The sequence below is a fragment of the Ammospiza nelsoni genome, chromosome 4 (assembly GCF_027579445.1).
Source record: "Ammospiza nelsoni isolate bAmmNel1 chromosome 4, bAmmNel1.pri, whole genome shotgun sequence".
Classification (NCBI taxonomy): domain Eukaryota; kingdom Metazoa; phylum Chordata; class Aves; order Passeriformes; family Passerellidae; genus Ammospiza; species Ammospiza nelsoni.
This window is the reverse complement of record NC_080636.1, coordinates 40,828,863-40,844,474: the sequence shown is the minus strand read 5'-3', so window position 1 is coordinate 40,844,474 and position 15,612 is coordinate 40,828,863. Positions and strand designations below refer to the sequence as shown.

The following is a 15,612-nucleotide window of genomic DNA, read 5'->3' as shown; positions in this document are numbered from 1 at the left end:
TGAGAGATTTAAAACAATGGATTAAGGCAGGAAGTTTGCCTCTGGCCCAAACCAGAGTTAAGCCCACATTTAACCCTCACTGAAGCCCTTGTGGGATCTCACAAAAAAGTCACCATCAATTTTAGGATTCTGTATTGAAATTCTCATCCTAATTTCACTCACCAGAAGGTTTCAGAATGAAGGGAGAAAAAGACTGAATACTTGTGTCCAGATTTTCTTAAATATATACATATACTGATTCTCACACATATAATTATAATTTGTAGCTGATAGATAACTTATAAACTAATTAAAATGGAAGCAATAACAGAAAGATTTTATTAGATCAGCTGAATGACTTGTCACTAATAATTTCCTAAGGTGACAAAAAAAGCCAGAAAAGAAACCTCGTTTTTTCCCATGCTATCTGGATGACATAGTGCTATATAGTCTCTCCTTTGCAGAAGAGATTAAATCACCAGCAGTTTGGGATCTGTGCAAATATGAAGCACCTCCTGTAAACAACGTGCAAATAAAGCTCTTTGACTTCCCAAATTGGCAGCATGCAACAGAGAAATCTACTACATAAGAGGCAATATGAGAATGAAATCATTAAGGCAGCACCACCACAACACTTCTCAGACAATAATTGCCCTAAGAAAAACTAAACAGCAGTCTTCATTACCTACAAACAGCCTGATTAAATAGCCCATTCTGAGGGGTTTCTGATCAGAGTAATGATAATATCTATTATTTCACCTAATTACTAAGTATTATTTCCTATGTTTGCAAACATACTCAAGGCTGTAGTCTTTATGTAATAACCTGTCCCTTGCCAGGCACAAACACCAAAACACCAGAGACTGCTCTGTAGAGCCATAGCTAAGGTAAATTCAAGTTTCTGAGAGTCCTGCTTAGGAGAAGTAGTGCTGGGAAAACGGCAAGTGGCCTTTTAATGGCTCATAGGACTGGTTAATGAGTGACATTTGAACACATCTGTTGTTTGGAAAACCTTGAGCAGTGCTGTTTCCTTGTATCTATTAAGGAATGCAGTGTTCAACCACATAGTGAAGTAAGAGACCAGACAGATACAACAAAAGCCTTTCAACTAAACTAAAAAAAAATGCCATTGAGTAGAAAAATATGAAATAGTATGACACAGATGGGATTTTAGATTTTGATTGCACATTGGATTATACTACTCTTACAATTATTCTTCAAAGGCCTAAAGACTACATACAATTAACAGCAGCAAGAAGAACAAAGAAGACTCACAAGTTAAGGAAAAGATTGCAGACCTCCAGACACAAGTCCTTTGGAATGCCCTGACAACAGCCCTCTTCACCCAAAAGAACTTCATTTTTTGTCTGATAAGCATCATTAGAAGTGTTTTTCCATAAACATACAACATAACTGGGTGACAGATTCACAGAAGTGAGCCAACTTGACCACACATTCCCAGTCCTAGTACCATTTTAGCTATAGGTAGTAGCTAGGTCACAATTTCCTACACTAATGCATCAACTTAGCAGAGCTATGGCAGAGAGTCAGATCTCAAACCTTCAAAGCATAACTGATTTGGTCCTGTGATGCCCCTGTTCATGAATCATTAACATCATCACAGGCTGAGGTTGGAAGGGAACTCCTAGAGTTGTGCTCTGATGCCTTTGGAAGGCACCTGCTGCTGTCCCAGCCTTGCTCTCAGATCTGGCTGTGACTTAGTGGGTGCTCGATCACTCTCACTGCAAAAAAATTTCCTCACATTCAGAGGAAAACTCCCCTGTTTCATTCTGTGCCCGGTGGCTCTGGTTCCGGCACCAGGCAGCAAAAGTGGCCAAGTTCTGTCTCCTCTGTACCCTCACCCTCCAGCTATTTATCCACTGATGAGATGCCCTGGAGCCTTCTGTTCTGAGATAAAGAAGCACAGTGCTCCCAGCTGCTCCCTGCAGACAGGATGGTGCTTTTCTTTGAACGCCTTCCTGGCCCTAGGCTGCACACTCTCCTGTACCTCCCTATCTCTCCTGTGCTGAGGAGCCCACATTATCCAATGCATGGTCCCACCAGTGCTTACCACCTTGAAAAACTGCTACAAGGTCAGGAACAGCTCTGCACAGGAAGTGTGCAAAACTAATTCAACTTCTCTTAAAGCATACCAGCACACAGAAGGTTTCCTGATACTAAAGATTACCATTGTCTGACATAGCTTTACGGTTTCAACCACGTTCCTAACCCAGATTTTAAATTAGAAAAAAATCTATCCTTAACGTTATAGTTCAATAGAGAAAGCCCAAGATGTAATACTTTAGCATCAAGTTGCTTTCCAATAACAGAGTTCTGAAAACACCCTGGATTCTTAGCTTTGGCCACCTTACATTTTGAACAAATAAAGGTCATTTAGCACAGAAAACATGAAGTTACTACATATTTAGAATCTCCTGATATCGAAAGCAGACCTCCAAAAGGTCTATTCCATAAAGTTTACATAGCCTTTGATTTCTGGGGATGTCTTCCTGTTGCACACTGACAAGAATAACTATGCAATACACAGATGATGATACAATCTCTACTTTTGGCATTTGTCTCCTCAGTAACTTTTCTGAATGACACCACAAAGTTAATAGCACTCCTTCCCAATCCTACTAAAGAGAACATCTAAAATTAGTCATTATCTTTTATGCCTCCACAATGGCTGGAAAAAGTTTAGGGAAGAAATAGGTAGATTTATGTTAAATTCCAAGGCAGTAAATTGAGACAGTGAAAGATCAAGTAATCTGAATGAGTCACTAAAATTTGGCAAAGGAAGAAATTAGAACTTCATTTCCTGAGTTATGACCTGAAGCCTTTTGAACTTAACTACAAGCTTGTTGATTTTACCATCTGTATTCCAAATACAACACACACAGAAGGCTATGGAGTCAGCAATTTGAATTATGCATAATAATGTATCTTCTACCAGAAACACATGAATGCTTTCCTAAGCTATGATTGTACTGCAGCAGCACTTCAGGCTTTGCTCTAAGTCCTCACCACGCTCTGGCACACAGACAAATGGCTTCCAGAGCTTACCTGTGCATGAAGAGGTGCAGACGCAGGCATACACTGATGACCCTTGCCCTGGAGCTGGGCTGTGAATGCAGCAGAGATGCCAATTGCTGCACTGACATCCCCACACCCATCTGGGGCACAACCAGCCTAGGCACTGTGGCCACACTGGCACTCAGTGCCAAGGCAATTGCCAGCCTTTGACACAACCCAACAGTTCTGCCCAAGAGGAGGCACCTCAAGCGTGAAGATGAACAGAACCACATTTAGCATACTTCTGTTCCCATACCATAAATAAAAGAAACTGAAATATTTGTCCAGAACTTCCTTGTGATGCACAGTGAGTTTCCCCAGCAGACTGGGTGACAGTTACTGAAAAGCCAGAGCAATGCCTGTGGTACTCAGTGCCTGATGTCCTGGAACATGGATTGTACAGGCAATCTGAACGCCCAGCATGGCTCACAGGAGCTTGTTGCTGTAGTGTTCATTACACAGTGTCACATATCAGCCCTTGCCTTCCCCTGCAGAGTCTGAGAGATTTAAAACAATGGATTAAGGCAGGAAGTTTGCCTCTGGCCCAAACCAGAGTTAAGCCCACATTTAACCCTCACTGAAGCCCTTGTGGGATCTCACAAAAAAGTCACCATCAATTTTAGGATTCTGTATTGAAATTCTCATCCTAATTTCACTCACCAGAAGGTTTCAGAATGAAGGGAGAAAAAGACTGAACACTTGTGTCCAGATTTTCCTAAATATATACATACACTGATTCTTACCCATATAATTATAATTTGTAACCGATAGATAACTTATAAATTAAAATGGAAGCAGTAGCAAGATGGGTTGAGCTGGAAGAAGAACAAACAGACCAAGTAAAAAGCAAGTGGCACAGAGATATCTTATAATAAAGGGGTATCTTTATTACCACAGAGAAGAATAAAAAGAGGAATTGCATAGGAATGGAGAAACCCCATAGATAACGCTTCACACATTTCACAGCATTCCTCTTAAGGAGAAAAAGAACAGATGAAGATATTTTTCTCATTCACACCAGGATATTATCAACAACTCTGACTGGAGAACTTGTGAAAAGAACCATTTTGCTTTTCTTTAGTACATCTAAAAACATGTGAGAGAATCACATACTAAAGACAATGACCATGGACCTACAAGCTTACCCTGAAGAATTACACGCCAGGAACTCCTGCACTAATAAATCCATTGTAGAGTTCTGTTCCTCAAATTACTGTAAAGAGTAAAGTGCATTCCCAAAAACCAAACCAACTTATGCTGCCTCAAATCCCTTGGTTGAACCTAATAAAATTTCCAAGTTAATTTTTGTGTTCTCCTTAATTGCCATGAACTTGTAAGGCAGTGCCTCAGACAGCTAATGGGATCTTCAGATCAAGATGGGCAGAAACATGTCCCAAAAGCTGTGCCAGTCAAGGATTTTCACAATAAATTGAGATAGTAATTCCATAGCTGTGGTGATCTAAGAGAGGTCAGGCTCATAGGGACAGGCAGTCTCCTTAGGCAAACCCTTGGGCACACAGTCACAGAAAATTCAGTGAAAGGTCACCTTGGTGAACTCAACTGAACACACTGAAAATCAGCAGAATAAGATGACTGAGCATGCAATGAATTCTTGACTAATGTGAAACTTAGTAGTAGGGCCACTTGTGAGGTCTGCTCTGTATGTAAAAAGGAGTATTCATGTCCCATCAGCATTACAATAAAACTACAGATGCAGATGTTCTGGAAGCTGGAAAATGAAACCCTTTGCATACAATGACACACATGCAAGATATCATCTATCAGATGTGGCTTTTGGGTACAAAACCTGAGACTGCTTCAGGAGCCCACAACTCAAATGGTACTTTGCTTACCAATTAACTTCTCATGGCACAAACGCTGCTTTCTTGCTGCTCACATGTGTTTTCAGTGCATTACATGGCAAATAGCCCCAAGCTATTTCTGGAAATTCACCCATTTTTGAATAGAAATGTATATATATATTGCATGACTGTGCTTTGAAATATCAATATATGCACTTTTTATGTCAGTCTGAACACAACCACCACTAAAAATTACATTTGGGAAGCCCTTTGCCAATAAACCCACTGTTTTAAAAGCTATCAGGTCACACAGCCAGATTAGTGGACAGTCAAGACTTCTGTTAGTCCAGATGCATTGTAGTGGAACAGAAATCAGGGGCATGTGTCACATCTTGCCTTCCAAAAGGAGATGAGCAGCATTATGCAAAGAAAATAATTTGACGCCATTACACAGAACAGTCCAAGAAAGGACAAAAAAAACCCCAATACACTGTTGTCATCATATTGTAAAAGTCCCATACCTTCTCTGTGGTTTCTCACGGATAGCTCCTCCTTCACAGCACAGCCAACCAACTCCAGCTCTCCCCTCACCCAGCTAACCCACCCTTTTGTAGCACTCATCTTCTTACTGGACACAGCTGTGGCCTGTTAAGGGCAGGCCTGTTCCTGATCTTTGGTGATTAGAATGGCTGCAGCTCCTCAGGGTGAGACTGCCTTCTGCACTATTCTTTTACATTCTATCTCTCCACAACACACTAATACAAGTATGATTGGGAAACTCATTTATTCATCAACTACAATACCATGGCATAGAGGCCAGTGAGATACTGAAAATTCCACCACACAGATGAAATTCAACTCAGACTAAAGAAATTAAAAAAAAAAAATTGATTGACTTGCAAAGAGACATAACCAAAGACAGCAGCAGTGATTTCTTCACCTTATTGGCATAAAAGGCCTTAAAATTACTTGTTTTATTTAGTCTTTAACCTGGTCAGAATCAGCAAATAGATCAATTGTTAGCTAGAAAAAGTAATTCCATCTTACAAAGCAAGTTTTTCTGGTATCTTTGGTGGGTTTTTTTGGTTTTGTTTGTTTGGGGTTTTTTTTTTTATTAATTGGTGGTAGGTTTTTCAGTTTGGCTGTTTTTGGAGTTTTTTGGGTAGTGTTGGGTTTCTTGGTTGGTGGGTTGTTTGGTTTTTTTGTTTGCATTTTTCTTATTTGGGATTGGAGTGTTTTTTGTTTAGAGTTTCTGCGTGTATGTGGTGTACCAAGAGCAGAATACCAGCACAATACCAGTAGAGGTCCTTGGTTTTCAGGGTTAACCTGCACTGCTCCAGGCCCCAGATGTTCTCGTACTTGACCAGGTAAATATAACCTGTATATAACAGGAAGTCCCCAAGCATGATCTGTGACTTCCCATCTCATACAGTTGGTATCTAAATCAATACCTTTTCTCACACATAACTTGACACTGCATCATTCCATGACCCTTTCATTAATGTCAATTGAATCCCACCATATCTCCCAGCTTTTAGCATGCATTTCTTTCTAGTTGTGTCACTATTTACAAAACACTTTATCTACCAGGATGTTGCAATTTTGGAATAGGAGCCGGTAACTTTTATTTTGGCAAGCTTCACATGCTTCAATTTCATTTACCTCAGCAACCTTTTAGGAGTGAAGCATTTCCACAATTTGCCCACTGTCCTTGCTGTTCCAGTCTGTAGACTTTCTCCTCCTTGCTGTTCCAGTCTGTAGACTTTCTCCTCCTGTGTTTCCTTCTGGGCATATACTGTCACAATATGGAGTAAAACAGGATGTAATTTATGTTGCTAATGCCATGCCTTAAGTGGTGGATCTGCTATGTACCGCAGACACGAAAAATTAGTTCTGTTTCACCTTCATTATCAGTCTGTAGTCATTCCCTCTATAGTCAAAACAGCTGGTCCCTCTTGCTTATTAAGTGTATCTTTGAAGCTAAGCTGCCTGTTTAAAAACCATCTCAGCTCTGTTGTAACCAGGAGCTTCATAGGGAAGCCTAACTCTGACAAGCAGCTTGTTTCCTTTCATTTCTAATGGTGGATTTTACCACAAACCTCATATCAATTCGTTGAAAACTGAATGAAGTTAGGCTGAAAATATTTCTAGAATCAAAAACATTAAAGGCATTTTCATCTTGGTAGTTATAGGTCATTTTCATGGGCCAAAAACCACAGGACTTCAAATCCCTTTCTATTTAAAGATGCTCACATTCAGATTTTGCTCTCCAAATGCTCAAACAAGCAGGCTGTACCACCCTACAGGGCAAGTCTTTTATGATGATCTGTAAAGATGCCACCCTTACATATTCACATATTTACTGGGCATCAGTAAACACTTTTTCCTTGATACTTTTAAGGAAATTCAAAGATGCCTCTGCTGCTCTATATTGGGACACTAAAAAGGGCAGGTAGTGTTAATCTGGGAGGGAAAAATAAATTTTCTAAGAGAGATTTTCCCATTATTAGTCACAAAGTGTTTAATCCAGGCAAGACAGCAAGGTGTGACACCATCTGCCCATCACTGTGATTGTCAATGGTAATGAAATTTAGCTGTTCATGAACATTTCCTCTGTTTTCTAGAATGAAATATGAAAAATTTTACAGCGCTGCATGTATTTGTGTTTTGTTCACTGACCAGAACAAATAAGTTATTGGCACAATGATGTCCATCCTGTTAAACCCAGGCTGTCGTATGGACACGACCCAGCAACTACTGCCAGCCCTGTCACCAACACATGCAAGTCATTTCACAAATTCTTTGATGACTTGTCCTGACTTCTCAATGGATTCTTCACACTGTTGTATTCACTGACTTCTCACTCAGATTCTCCATGATTTACCGCTCTTTCAGTTCCTCAATTTCCAGCTCCTGGTCACTTGCATACCTGTATCCCATGGCGTTGCCTGCTCTGCAATGGGTGGCAAAAGCTGTCTCTGTCTCTCTGCAGCTGCCTTCCTTGTCCTTGTTTCACACCCTGCTTAAGTGTGCACTCCTTGTTCCTTCAATGCCATCCTTCTTGCTGCAGAGAGGGCAATATTCTCCTTACTACCTGGCTGGATCCAAAATATACATAAACCCCTGGGGGAAAAACCCCAAACAGTTGGAAGAACAGCAGCTCTCCTCCGCCTACCCCTCCTGCAGACTCATGTCTGCCTCTAGAGCAGACCACAGTGCAGTACCACCTGTTTCTCTAATACAGCAACCATCTCTTTTACTTATCATTGATCACTTCTTGGAGATCAATCCATTTGATTTAAGCCCCTGTCAAAAAAGTTTTTTAAAAGGCACCATAAAGGTGGGAGGATGCAGCCAAATTTTTCCAAAAGTGAACTAGGCTGGTAGGCAATCTGGAGAAATGTGCTTGAGCTTTATTTTTAGCAAAGGCAAAACAAGAGACAGATTTACCCCAGAAAGAAGCTACTTAACCTATTCCTTAAGGAGCTTGTACCACTAGATGGTACTTTCTAGAGAACCAAACAAATCAAGTCAAAGCAGCAGACAAGCTCAACACACCAGAATGGAGAGAAAAAAGCACAGCAAATCAAATTACAAACATTGCCTTATGGTATTAAACTTGTGTTCTAGGCCAGGCTGTGGTTCCCTGGCAGAGAAAGGGAGCCTGAACACACCCTGCCATCACAACAGGGACATGACGAGCAATGACATAGTAATAAACATTCCGAGCTCCCAACTGCTTCCAGCAGAGGATACCAGGGCATGGAGAGAAGAAAATAGACTGGAGCACCCTCTGGGCAAGCAGATGTCCTTTTCAGAAAGGAGATGAATTACACTCAAAGTGACCTGAAGCCATCTCACTTACCACCTGTCACAGTCCCTCCAAGTGTAAGACTGGATCACTGGGCTCAGCGGTCTGAGAAAAAAAAAGGAAAAAAAGTTGGTGTTTGTCCTTAAGGATAGGCATGAATTGAGAACTTTTCTGATTATTTCCACCATTCAGAAGCTCATTAAACAAACCATAAGAAAAGCTTGGCAACTGCCTTGTTAATCATGTTTTAAAACACATGTAACATTGCTGTACAGATACACCGCTCAGCCAGCTGGAAGCTTCAAGAGGTTTTGTTTTGCCTCATGCTCCAATCAGGTAATGAATAGAACATGGCATAGAACAAATATATACATTTTAATTTCAGCCTTTGCACTGTTTTATTGTTTGTTTAAGCCAGCCCAACTGAGACTCCTTGCACTATACGCCCCTGGTTGCATTCCATTCGAAACAAAGGCATATTTGAGGGAAGTACCTCTCACAAAGAGGTATTGATGAACCAGAAATCAGAGTCTGGACAAATAACCATTTTTCTATAAACACAGCTCTATTGTTTCAGCTGTTCTTCTCTGAGGGAATAAATATTTCATTATTCAAAGCAGTGGCTGAAATAGAAGAACAACTCCTCCCCCTTCAACCAATAATCTTCCCCTCTACACTCTAGGAAAACCAAACTCCATGATATCCATGATTCTCCTCTTGCAATATTTGCACTCATTTTTTCGCTCTTAACTTGCCCACAGGCATAACTGTGATATTAAAAAGAGAAAGTCTGAGCCAATTAAGGCAGTAGTGTCTGCAATCCCTTGCCCACCACAATTCCAACTTGCTCTTTGCATCTACACCACCTACATTTAACTCTTTGTTTTGCTATTACCAATGCCTTCATTTTCATTAATCCTCTTTTTTTTGGCTTTACTCCATCTGTCAAACTGCCACTTCTGCAATGACCTCCTTCCCAAGTGTGCTCTCAGCCATCTCTCAGATACAAAATCAAAGGGAGGAACCGGTTCTGTCTTCCCTCCAGCCCTAGCAGACTCCAAGATCTAATCCCAATCAGGAACACTTTCTTTTTGGGAATCACTGTTTCTGATCCACACAAACCCCACAGCACCAGAGTTACAAAACAAGCCAAGATTTCAGTAGGTGTAGAGGGATATCTCCATACTCTCACACAAAATTCCCACTCTGGCAAGACTGAAAAAATGCAGGTGAATAAATTCTTTAGTGTCCCATATCTCAAGAGAGCTGAGATGAGAACTCATTACCATCCTCAGCTGTCCAGTGGAGTTGGGTAAAGGAACAGCAAGGCTTTTTGGGAAGTGCTCAGTGATAGCATGAAAGGCAGTGGACACAAAGGCCAAGAAGAGCTGCCTAGATACTTGAAAAAACCAACATAGTTGTCAAACACCAAAAGAGGTTGCCCAGATAGGCTGTGGAACCCTGATTCTCCAATGTTCCAGACTGAGCAGAGCAGGCCCTAAGCACTCAAAACTAATATGATCATTTCCTGCCAGGGGTGGGACTAGACCTCCAGACAACTTCCAACCTGGATTATTTTAGGATTCCTATGCTCAAGATCTCCAAAACTGCTCTCCCCAATTTCTACAAGGGCAACATGAAGCAGCAGACTTCTACAGAAGGAAGATGAATTAAGGCTCCCAAATATTCAACTCTACATATGACAGCTCCGTAATGGATTTTAGCACATCGCTCCATTCACGGCACACAAAATCAAAAATCTAAGTCTCAGTTAAAAATCACATATAGAAAATATCTAAACTCTCCCTCAACCACAACAAAAGGAGAAAATTACATTAACTGCAAATTGATCAAGATTTACTATGCATTATCAATAAAAGAATCAACCTTCAAAACTGTTGGTAAAACAAGAGTGTAAGGGGAGAGGTTAATTGGGAAATGGCAGATATTTACTTCCCCAAACATACACTTGGATCAGCTGCAGTTCAGTCACTACAGTTAGAGTAACAGGAAAATGGGACAAAGGGAAGAGTAACTGCTCCAAACATTCCCATGCTTTTGCATATGTTGAACACCCTGTCGATATGAAATAGGATCCAGGTTCTCTTAGCAAACCCTTCAATGCATTATTTAATGTTCCTACGAGGGCATTAACATGGACGTACTCAGCAAGAGACAATAGCATCAATTAAATCACCGAGGGCTGAGTAAAGGACGAGGTCCTGCCGAGGAAGACCATTGATACAGGAGACAAACAGAAGAAACACATCAACGATCACTGATATGAGGAGACAAACACAGGAAACACATAATTATGTGATGGTATCAGCCCCAGGCTGCATGGAGATGGAAGAGCTCTGTACTGGGACACAGCATCTGCTCTGCCCCACATCACAAGCTGGGCCAACATATCTGTTTGCAATTACATTTTTCCTAGCCAATTTTGGTGTACCTGGCACATCAGAAGCACAGATGGGGTTACACAGATACAAGACACAAGCTAGTTAGCTCCATTTTCACACAACTATATGAGAAGGTAGTAATGAAAAAACAAAGCAACAAAAATAAACAGTGGATTTAACAGAAGGCAAATTTCCCTGCCAAGAGAAAAGTTTGCTAGAAAATAAAAGCAGACAGAAGGTTTATTTAAAAAGGAGAGAACAGATTTTCAGTGATAAAAAATATTAGTTTCCTTTTTCTGCAGTTGTTTAAAACTGACTTCCTAGAGTTGGTATAAATCATGTTGCTGATATTCTGTACAAACTTGCTACTTGCTTAAAGATATTTCCCCTGTTCTATTTAACACTGTTATTAGAATGCAGCCTTTAACGTTACATTATTCAGAATTACATCAAAATTGTTAAATGTGCTAAAAGCCCAAAAGTCAATACATACTCATTAAGAACTTGGACAAATATACATATGATGACTCATTTGAGACCTTTGACTTGAAAGAAACTAGTATGTCACCAGGGGTACGACATGGCACACCAATAGATTTCTAATATCTACATATATAATTAGAAATTTCTTTTCAGCTTGTTGGAGCACTAATTTGTTAAGGCTATTCTTTTCCCTAGTTTTGGGAGGAATAGAAATGGGTTCCTGAGATTCTTAGAAATGTCTTTCCCATTCTTCTCTTGATATTTAGCCCATCTTCTAAATAAAAGGGAAGAAGAAAGGCTACACTGGGAACTAAATTAACAAGAGCAGTTTTGAGAGAAAACGACTTTCAATTTGTTCTCTCTTCCAAAGCCGATCGCCTGCCCTAAATGATTCATTCTGCACTTCAGGCCTCCAAGCTCTCTGGGTGCCTTAAGCACAAGGGCAGCATGAATTAATTGAAACCAACCAAAAAGGAAAAACTTGACATTGTAGGAAATGGTACTGGACATACTCCTTAAAAACAGATAAACCAGTAAGAAATGGTAAGGCCACAAAAGGGACAACATAAAATGACCCAGGTATTTAGGTACTGTAAAAGCTGTAGCTAGAAAACAAGATAACTTCAGCTGCAAAAGGCTGTGATCTCTTAGACTTTGATGGTAGAATTGCACAGAAGGGATACATTTCTTAGGGCTGAGCAGAAGGGACACCTAAGAGAAAAAGGCTTCTGCAGCATTCAGAAAACAGCTTGTCAGAACATTTTTATTACTAGGGCTACTTAAAAAGCACAGAAGAAGGAAAACAATTTGTAAGGCAGACAGAAATGCATAAAGATGAAAGTCTTACTGTAAAGATCAAATATAAAACCAGAAGATGTTCCTGGGAAGTCTGCTTCTCCACCTGAAGCAAAGAGGTCCTCTGATATTGGGTGCAATGGTTTCAGTATGACAGTCTCAGTATCATAATGCTTGCAAAACAAAACACAGACACGCAGGCGAGGAACTAGTTTGGAAGATCTGGCAGGAGGATGTGGTGGTGGCTACCCAAACATTGGGAAACAACTTCTTGGCATGTGGTAGGTACATGGAGTGACTTTGGCATGCTTCCCCATCACCCCCAACAGCAGAGCTACAAACAAGATGAACCAGCACTGCTGCTGAGGGCCCACAGCTGTGCCATGAGTTCCATATCCCAAGTTCCCGCCTTCCCAAAGCACTGCAGAGCTGAGACATGCTTATGGCAGCTGCAATGCCATATTCTCTCCCCTCTCTCCAGACTCACATCAGGGGCCATACTTGATCCCCATAGCAGACTGCATTCCCCAGACTTGGGTTGTTCTGCTTCTTACCCATTGCTGGAAGTCACTGTCCCCAACCCCTCCCAGCTTTATATCCAAGTGTATTTACATCAGTCACCTGGCACTGGAGCTTAAACTCAGGACCTCTGCCCTGCTCCCAAACATGCCAAAAAGAAGGCTGGAGAGCCCTGTTCCAGTTCTTAATCTCTCACTTCTAAATATCTGATCAGCAATTCAGGACTGAAAGGGACCTCCTGGGCTGGGACTATTAATCAAATAGAACCCAGCCCTACAATGGCTTTCACAGAGCCATCAAATTGATCTTAAAATCAGAGAAGATTTCTGACAAAGAAACTGGTAGAACAGGTTAGGGTCATAATTAGTTTACCAAGTAGAACTTAGCACTGCTTGAGGAGACAGAACACATCCAATGAAGAAAGGACATGATGTCTTTTCAGCAGACATTTAATACTGTTTAACAAGCATTTTCATACTGCTGCTTAGTGTCACCTTTGACTAAAAAGGCTCCAAAATGCTAAGGCCAGTAGGGCTTGACAACAGGAGAAGGAAAAGGAAAAGAGAAGGAAAAAGAGAAAAGGAGCCAATTGCATAAGACACAAAGGAAATGCAGAACTTCTTTTGAAGAGTTTCACAACTATCTTTTGTCAAGCCTTTACCGTGCTATAGCCAAGGCTGTGAAGACTGTCCTACGATAATTTATGAATCAGAAAGCCAAACATGCACACACCATGCCACACCCCTATCACCTGTGTCACTATGGGATTACCAAGCAGATCTCAGTTCATTTAACTATTCCCCTGAAGCCATTTTGAGGTGCCACCCTCTCACTCTGTCCCTTACTGCCCAGATGGACTAAGGAGAGCAAACAAGATGCACAGAGCTTTGGCATTTTGTTAATAGGTGCGGCAAGAGCCCTTTTATCAATGAGAAATGGTTCACGAGCCAAATACAATACACTACTGCTGGAGCAATACATTTGTTTGCTTTACTGCTCTTTTTATTCCTTTCAGTCAAACAGCAACACCTTTCAGTAGAGTATCCAGGCACTATTAATTATTTTACTTATTATACACAAACTAACCTTTTCTGCTTACACAGGAAAGATACACAAACTATAGCTCATTATCATGGATAATTTAAGTCAGAAGCACAAATGCAAAACTAAGCAGTGCTTCCTGAAGCTGCTCACAGGGAAGTGTAGAAACAGAAACAAGCATCTTGTTGGATTGGCTCACTTCTCTGCAGTCAGGTTTTGAATGCAGTACTTGCTCAAAGATATACATAATGTCAGTAGGGGCTGAAAAAGCCTCTTGCAAAGCTAGGCATAAAATTAGTACCAGCTCCATGCTTGGGTATTTCAGCAACTTTTTTGCCTTGTGAAATAAGACTATTGCAGTAGCCTTCTGTAATTACTTCTTCCTGTCTAATGAACTAATTAGAACAAGCAACCTCCACCAGGTAACAGACTTGGAACACCTTTTGGTATCTTAAGCTGAAAAAAGACTACCTCCAATACCTACTTCATGTTGTTTTCCTCAGATTTAAAGAGATGAAGTCCTAGTGCCTCTTTGAAGGATGACGAAGAAAGCTCATCATGATGTTATTTGCTGAGATAGAAACCTATAAAAGAGCAAACTACATGTGCAAACATTTCTAACAGCAACTAAGAGAACACTGTTCTCACATGCAGGGTTTTTACACACTTAATGACTAATTTTATGAAATTGAATTTAAAACAGCTTTCACCAAAGCATGAACAGAAACATTAATATTTCTATTTCCACATTCCTTTTTAAAAGCACACTGAGGAATATGCTATCACACAATTCAAGAAGTGACTAAGCAATTGGGGAGAAACAGTATTGAAACACAGGACTGAAACAGGGAGTGGCACAGGTTTTGAACCTCTTTCACTAAACCACCATTAAGCATAGGAACAAAACCAAGTGAACAAAAAGTCACAAGAACATCTGACATAAACAGATTTATTCAACTAAGAAGCACCTACCCCATACCTAATACTTCCTACCTACTTTTGTTTCAGGAGTACCTAGAACTTGAAAGGGTTCTGGGATAAACACAGCCTAAGTTTCCAGAAGCAACTTTTGTAAAAACATGTTATTACCACTTACTAACAGGAAAGCCACCTAAAGGGTCTTTCCATTTTCTGGCTATATTTGCACATTTTAAAAAAGTCCTCTGCTTAAAGCAGAAAACAATTACAAAATAATAATTTTTTGAGAGTATCTACTCCTTGGACTATGGATCTCAACACAAGAACTTCTATGAGGATTAATAAAGTTCTGGCAAGCCACTAATCAGCTTCTAACAGTGGGAAAAGAAGACGCTCTCAGAAAACAGCACAACCCCTTCTGTTAACCCACTTCCTCGCTACTCACTCACAATGCTCAATTATTGCATTTGTACCACCACAGGGTCAAAGGCAGCCTCCAGAGCTGAAAGAGAGCACCCTCAGCCACAAACTGCTCACCCCACAACAAACCCTGCTCACCCAGCCTGCCTTTTCAACTTCTTGAGGTAATCAAGGAAATCAAGGTCAGCTGCTTGTCATTAAAATCTTCCTCTCCTCTCCAACCCGCTTTGGTGCTCACTGCCCTGTTCTTGAATCACAGCTTCTAGTCAAAAGCAGCCGTGTAGCTGCCATCTCTACCCCCTTCATGCTTTTGCAGATCTTGACCAAATCCCCTCTCAGCTATTCCCTTTCCACACAGAAGAGTTCC

The 15,612-nt window shown here is 40.7% G+C and overlaps 1 long non-coding RNA gene across 2 annotated transcripts; it reads right to left on the bottom strand.

The window, feature by feature from the left end:
• Nucleotides 1-5,621: 5,621 nt before the first annotated feature.
• On the bottom strand, nt 5,622-15,360 carry LOC132072502 (uncharacterized). 2 transcript variants are annotated; one of them, XR_009418340.1, is made up of 5 exons: nt 15,275-15,360; nt 14,392-14,491; nt 8,722-8,772; nt 7,786-7,920; nt 5,622-6,651 (listed from the first exon to the last, which is right to left on the bottom strand). It is a non-coding gene; the product is annotated as an uncharacterized LOC132072502 (long non-coding RNA). The 2 variants fall into 2 exon arrangements; XR_009418339.1 differs by having other exon boundaries at nt 5,622-7,920.
• Between the last annotated feature and the right edge of the window lie 252 nt (nt 15,361-15,612).